Here is a 6,222-nt window from a genome sequence, read left to right as displayed (position 1 = left end):
CCTCATTTCCGATATATGTACTACAGGGCCAGGACGGCCAGAGAAAGAGGGACAAAATGACAAGAAAAGAAAAGGAGGCAGCTACAAAAAGGAGGGTGACTACAAAAGAACTCTAAGGAGGTCCTGCTCCCCCTAACCTAGGGTGATCACCTCCATCCCTCGACCAGGACTGCCTCAGGCTCTCCACTGTTTCCTCTATTTTTTCTTTCTTTTGCAGCATATCCTGGAGCGCCTGACGAAGTCGCCGGCTCTCAGCCTCCGCTTTCCGATGCCACTTCCGCAAAACTTCGGACTCCGCCTCTGCGTCCGCGACGGCCTTCCACTCGAGTCCCAGTTGGATTTTTACTTGTTGAAGTTCGGCTGTCTTCTCCCCAAGGGAGACAGAAATCCCTTCGACAGTGCCTCTCAGGGCTTGGAGCTCTTCGTTATCTTGGGCGTTAGCAAGCCGCGCACTAGTAACCAACTGCCCCTGGAGACGAATCACCTCGTCCGCCGATCGACGGAATCTTCCCTTGTACTCTTCTACCTGCCGGTGCCAGCTGGCCCGCTGCACGTCGTGGCTCACCTCAGCATCTTGAAGCTGCCTCTGGAGGTCGAAAACTTTTTGTGACCATATCTGCTCATCCCGCGCTGTGAGCCGGGATGAGTTCCCCTCCAGTTGGCCGATCCTCCTCTTTGCAGCTGACAGCTCCACCTTAAGGGCGCTGATCCTGGCTTCTTGAGCCCAAGTTCGGTCGCTGGTGCTCTTCGTGCATTCTTCGAGCTCCTTTGCGAAGTTCGCCTTCCTCCGACTGTAGTCCATGATTGCCTTCACTTGGAGACTCCTGAAGTGGGCGGCCTCAGCGGCAGCCTCGGAATAGCATTTTTTTGCCTGGCGGAGCTCGCCCTCTGACTTTTTCAACTTCTTCGTCAGGTGGAGGACCTCCTTTTTTAGCCGTTGGATAGTTGACTTCAGCGGGACCCCCAGGGGCAAGGGAAGTGCTTCGGCGGGACACTGCCATCGGAGGATGCAAACGTCAGAGACCAACTCGTTACAAGAAGAAAGGCAGAAAAGAAGAAGCAGGGGGAAGAAAAGGCCATCCACAATAAGAAGTTCGACTTTATTGATTAATTTTGAAGACAAGCGGAAAGGAAATATGGCGATAAAAGAAAGATACAAAGTCGGAGGTCTCAGACCTCGGGGGCAGGGGGTGGAGAGCCCGGCGCGGGGGGTGCGACTGCGGCAGCGGCGGACGAAGGGGCGGCCTCATCGTCAGACTCCTCCAGAAAGTCGAGTTCAAGGTCGGGGTATCTGCAGGCCACCCTCTCTCGGCAGAGCTCGAACCCCTTGGTGAACGCCTCCAGGCCGAACTGGACGTTCAGCTCCCTCATCTCCGCGGAGGTCTTGAACTCCTCCACCGCAAGGGTCCTGACCTCCGAAATCAGAACCGGAGTTTGCTCGGCCAGATGGGCGACCTCGGCCTCCGCCTTCCTTGCCGACTCCTCCAGGCTTCGCCTCTCCTCCTCCCGGATTCGTCTTTCCTCTTCCCGATCTTGTCTCTCTCTCTCCAAGGCCTCCCGGAGGGCGGCCACCTCGGCCGTCTTCGCTTGAAGATGAGCAACCTCGTCTTGGCAGCGCTCCTCCGCCCGAAGAAGATCCCTTCTCATGCGGCCCGACGCCTCGACATAGGCGAAGAGCTGGTGCCCGATCTGCAAGGACAAATGGAGAATTACAACAAAGACCGAGCAACTGAGCAAATAAAAATCCGCTTACCTCAAGGAAGGACCCCAAGGTGTCTCAGGCCCGCTGCTCGGGATCAGCACGGTCGATCCTCTCCACGACATCGGGCAGAATACAACCATCGAGCAGCCGACGGATCAGAGCCTTGTCGTTGAAGGGGTTCTCCGATCCCCCCTTGGAGCAGACGGACTCGTCTGCGGCGGCTCGGTGGCTGCTCGGCCTACGGGCCACCGATTTTCTCCTCCTCCCCGCGGTGGGCGCCTCCGCGGGGCGGACCTCCGGAATGGGGACCTCGGTCGGCGGGCTCCTTGGGGGAGCCCGGGGGGCCGCTGGCTCGGCATCCGAAGGAATGTCGATTGCCGGAGTAGCCTGGACGGGCACGGCCAAGCTCGTCTCCTCCACCCTGGCCCTCTTCGCCGAGCCAGAAGTCGCCGCGCCCTTCCTTTTCTGGGCTCTCATGGCCTTGGCGAGCATCCGTGTGGCTTCGACGTCCATTGCTAAAAAAAAAAAAAAAAAAAAAAAAAAAAAGAGGAGAAGAAAAGAAGAAGGAAAAAGCGGCACCAATCAGTCCAAAAAAAAAAAAAAAAAGAAAAAAAGAGAAAAAAAGAAGAAGAAGAAGAAAAGAAGAAGAAAGAAAAAAGAGGAAAAAGGAGAGAGAAAGAAAGAGAGGGAAGAAGAAGACAAGAAAAGGAAAGACGTGTACTTGCTGGATCCTGAGGGCTCAGGCCGATGTTGAAGAGAAGCTGCTCCCTCAGTAGGTTTGGAAGGGAAGAAGCGGGGTAACTCAGGAGCTTCTGGGCGGCCTGAAGGTCGTCCTCTCCCAGGCTGGGAGCCCGGCGGATGGAATCCCTCAGAGACCCCCAAGGGGGCAGGCCCAGTTCCAGGGTCGGACAGTAAATGAAGAGAAATTTCTCCTTCCAGTTGTGAATCGAAGAAGGGGCGCCCTTCAGCAACCCCTTCTTACCGAACTGGGGGGAGAAGTACCACCAGTCCTTCGCTGAAGGATGGCGCTTGAAGGTGTAGAAATGTCTGAACAGGGAGAGGGAAGGCTGGACCTCGGCTATATGACAGAGGGAGAGAAACCCTATCAAAAACCTAAAGGAATTCGGGGCGACAGAGGCGAGAGAAATGTCTAAGAAACGAAAGAAGGCGGCAACAAAAGCAGGAAGCGGAAGCCGGAGTCCGGCACGGAATGCCTCCTGGTACAAACAAAAACGACCAGGAGGGGGAACGCTGGCCCGGTCAGAGGGGCCAGGAAGCTCCAGGTCGTACTCTGAAGGGATCCCGTACCGAGCCCTTATCAGAAGAAGTTCGTCCGGAGTCGACGAACAAGGAATGGCGCCCGGTGCGAAAACTGGGCGAGACCCTGCCCCGAACGCGGGTTCGTCCGCAGAGACAGGGGCCTGGGGGTTGGAAGCAGAAGAACTCCCAGAACTTACGGGGGCAGAAGAATCGGAAGACATTTTTCTTTGGGGAGAACCAAAAGGACCCTAGAAAAGCAAGCCGAGAAGGGAGGGAGACGTCGGAGGTCAACTCAGGAGAAGACACAAAAGAAATGGAAGGAGGAGAGGACCCTAGGCGGTAAGAAGAGGAAGGTGGGCACTAACCTATCTTGCTCTGGGGGACTGGGGAGCGAGAAACGGAAGGCGCCTACGGCTCGAGAGGGCGTTCGCTAGGGCAGACTCTCGGGGGGATGACAGACGCCAGCAAGAAATCAGGAGCGGAGTGGGGCACCTGAAGGGGGGAGGATGGGTTTAAATAGACCCTGGGATCCGACGCCATAATGATCTCGAATCCCCCCGAGCCAGTCCGCATCCGACACGTGTCCCACTCCCCGTGGCAGACGGCTGAAGGCGGCTGGCAGTTGGCAGGGTCATAATTGCGCTGTACTTAGGCCAGCGTACCTGCGGGGTATTCGAAGCGTCCCCTCGTACCGCCCCAACTCGAAAAGACTCCGGCACGCGCTCATTTAATACCAAAATATCTAGGAGCGGCGGGGCGCGGGATTCGAAGGGACGGTTCTGGCTGTACTTCTGTGTACTTCCTTTGTTTGAAATTCAAAACTCGGATGTAGGGGGACTGGTGTTGGGTATAAAATACCCACAGCCGGAACCCACGGCGGAACCGCCATCGGCAAGTGCAGCTCCGCCCGGACTCCTACGGGAGCCGGACTTCACCGCCAACATCAGAACAGCTCCGCCCGGACTCCCACGGGAGCCGGGCTCCGCTCTCAATATCAACTGCTGGTAAGCTCAATCCGGACTCCTATCAAAGCCAGACTTCACCCTTAACTTTGTTTGCAGCGCAGCTCCGCCCGGACTCTTACGAGAGCCGGGCTCCACCGCCGACAGCAGCTGCAGCTCCGCCCGGACTCCTACGGGAGCCGGACTCCGCCATCGACATCAGAGCAGCTCCGCCCGGACTTCTACGGGAGCCGGACTCGGCCCACGACCCCTACCTCCAGGAGGACCTCACCCGCACCTCAACAGAAACTGAGCTCCGGCCGTTACCGAGCTTCAATCGATAGATCCACGACCCCTGACAGGCCCTCAAAGCGGCCACGACCCTGCTCCACCTCCTGTGGCGGACTCCGCGCAGTATCATCATTCCCTGACAAGCCGCAGCAGCCATAGCCGCCCTGCTCCACTTCCTGTGGCGGACTCCGCACAGCTCCACTATCCCCTGGCAAGCCACAATGACGGCCACAAACCTGCTCCACCTCCTGCGACGGATACCATGCGATTCTCCTGACGACGGACGCTGCTCCACCCCTCATAACAGATTCCACGTGGCAAGTCGAGGTGATGCCCATGTGTCTGCTCCATTATCTTTCGCAATCATTTCCCCTGACCGTGGGCGGCCCACTACCAGGCGGTTACAAACGTCGCCATCAGTCCGTTGCCTCCCCCGCCTATAAAAGGGGGGGACTCAGATACGTTATTCCTTAAGCCCTTTCGCCTTATCTCAAAACTCTGCTAAATTCTCCGTTCGAGCACTCCATTCTTGTTGAGGCAGAGAACTGACTTGAGCGTCGGAGGGTCTTGCCGGAGCAACCCCACCTCCGGTTTAGACTTCCCTTGCAGGTCCCGGCGGCGACCGCGGCTTCCTCAACTCCAGCTTCTCCGGCGCAGGCGGATTTCTGCACCAACAACTATCAACTCTGATCAGGTTGTGCACATTGTATTTCAAAATATCAAATCCATATGATGAATTATCCTAGCCAAGGTTTTGCTAAATTAAAATACAGCGACTCATTCTTCTCCAACTCTTGGAGTGGTCAATCCCATCTTGATCACACTCCAACTTCGCAAGTACTTAACTATGCCTAGAAGCTTTCCATCACTGAATTAAAAATTTAGTTAATCCAATACCAAAGCATAGTGAGTTGCTTGCAAGTCACTGAGGCGATCTCAGGTCTAAGGGATACTTATACCTATATCCCATCAGAGACATTCTCGACAGCAGAATGCTCTAGAGTTGGTCACGCTCAATGATGATGTACCCTTATATCTCACCTGTATGCCATACCAGTGTCTCCACACTCCTTGATTAAGAGGACAACCAACCCATATGGCCTACAGCGACCTATGCTCGATAGAAGCTATCGTCCTTATTAACAGCCTATCATTTGATCGTGAATAATTTTAAGAACTAATCGATAAATCCTCTCTTTATCGAACCTAAACAGTCTTAAGGACTTCATCACAACAATGGAGTTCATTAGAAGATGAAAACTTATGATGAAAATATCAAAAATATATTTTATTTATTAATAAATCAATTACAATACAAGGTTGCTCAATTGTCAACAGGTTGATGATTGACTTTTGGGATATATTTTTCAACAAATAGTTGGTGCCTAATTGATTTCCTAAAGAAAGTCAAGTAACTAAAGGTATAGGGAAACCTAATGCAAGTAGGACTTGTATTAAATGGTTGTTTAGTTTTGAATAGGATTCAAACCTTATGCCTATTTAAAAGGACCTCCCCTAAGGTCCCTAATGACTTCAACCAACAACCCCATGCCCCCTTAGGAGAGCCCCATGCCCCTCTTTTCTTCTCCCTCTCTTCTCCCTTGGAGGTCCAACATCCCACACCTTGGCGTCCTCCATCTTCACACCCAAAAAGGATTTGGGTGTTCCTCTTGTTTGCTAGTTTTTACTCCCTAATTGTTGCATAATCTAGGAAAGAAAAAGTAAGAGAAGAAGAGAAGAAGAAAGATCAAGGAAAGGATCAAAGAGTTGATCGCGATTCAGGCTTCGTTCAAATTCGCAGGCTGATTTTTCTTGAAGGAAAAAACTTAATATTAAGAGGATGATTCCAAGCTGATCCTGAGTGGATATCCGTAGAGGCCAAGCACTTGTGTGGCTAAAAAAGAGCCTTTTCTCTTCTAAATTTAGATTTGAAGAAAAAAATTATGAAACAAATATGTGATTCGATCATATGATCAATTCAATATATGTGCAATTTCAGCTTATGAAGTAGATCCTAGTGGTTTATGT

The sequence above is a fragment of the Elaeis guineensis genome, chromosome 5 (assembly GCF_000442705.2).
Source record: "Elaeis guineensis isolate ETL-2024a chromosome 5, EG11, whole genome shotgun sequence".
NCBI classification, from domain to species: Eukaryota; Viridiplantae; Streptophyta; class Magnoliopsida; order Arecales; family Arecaceae; genus Elaeis; species Elaeis guineensis.
The sequence above is the reverse complement of the archived record's forward strand: the minus strand, read 5'-3'. Positions refer to the sequence as shown.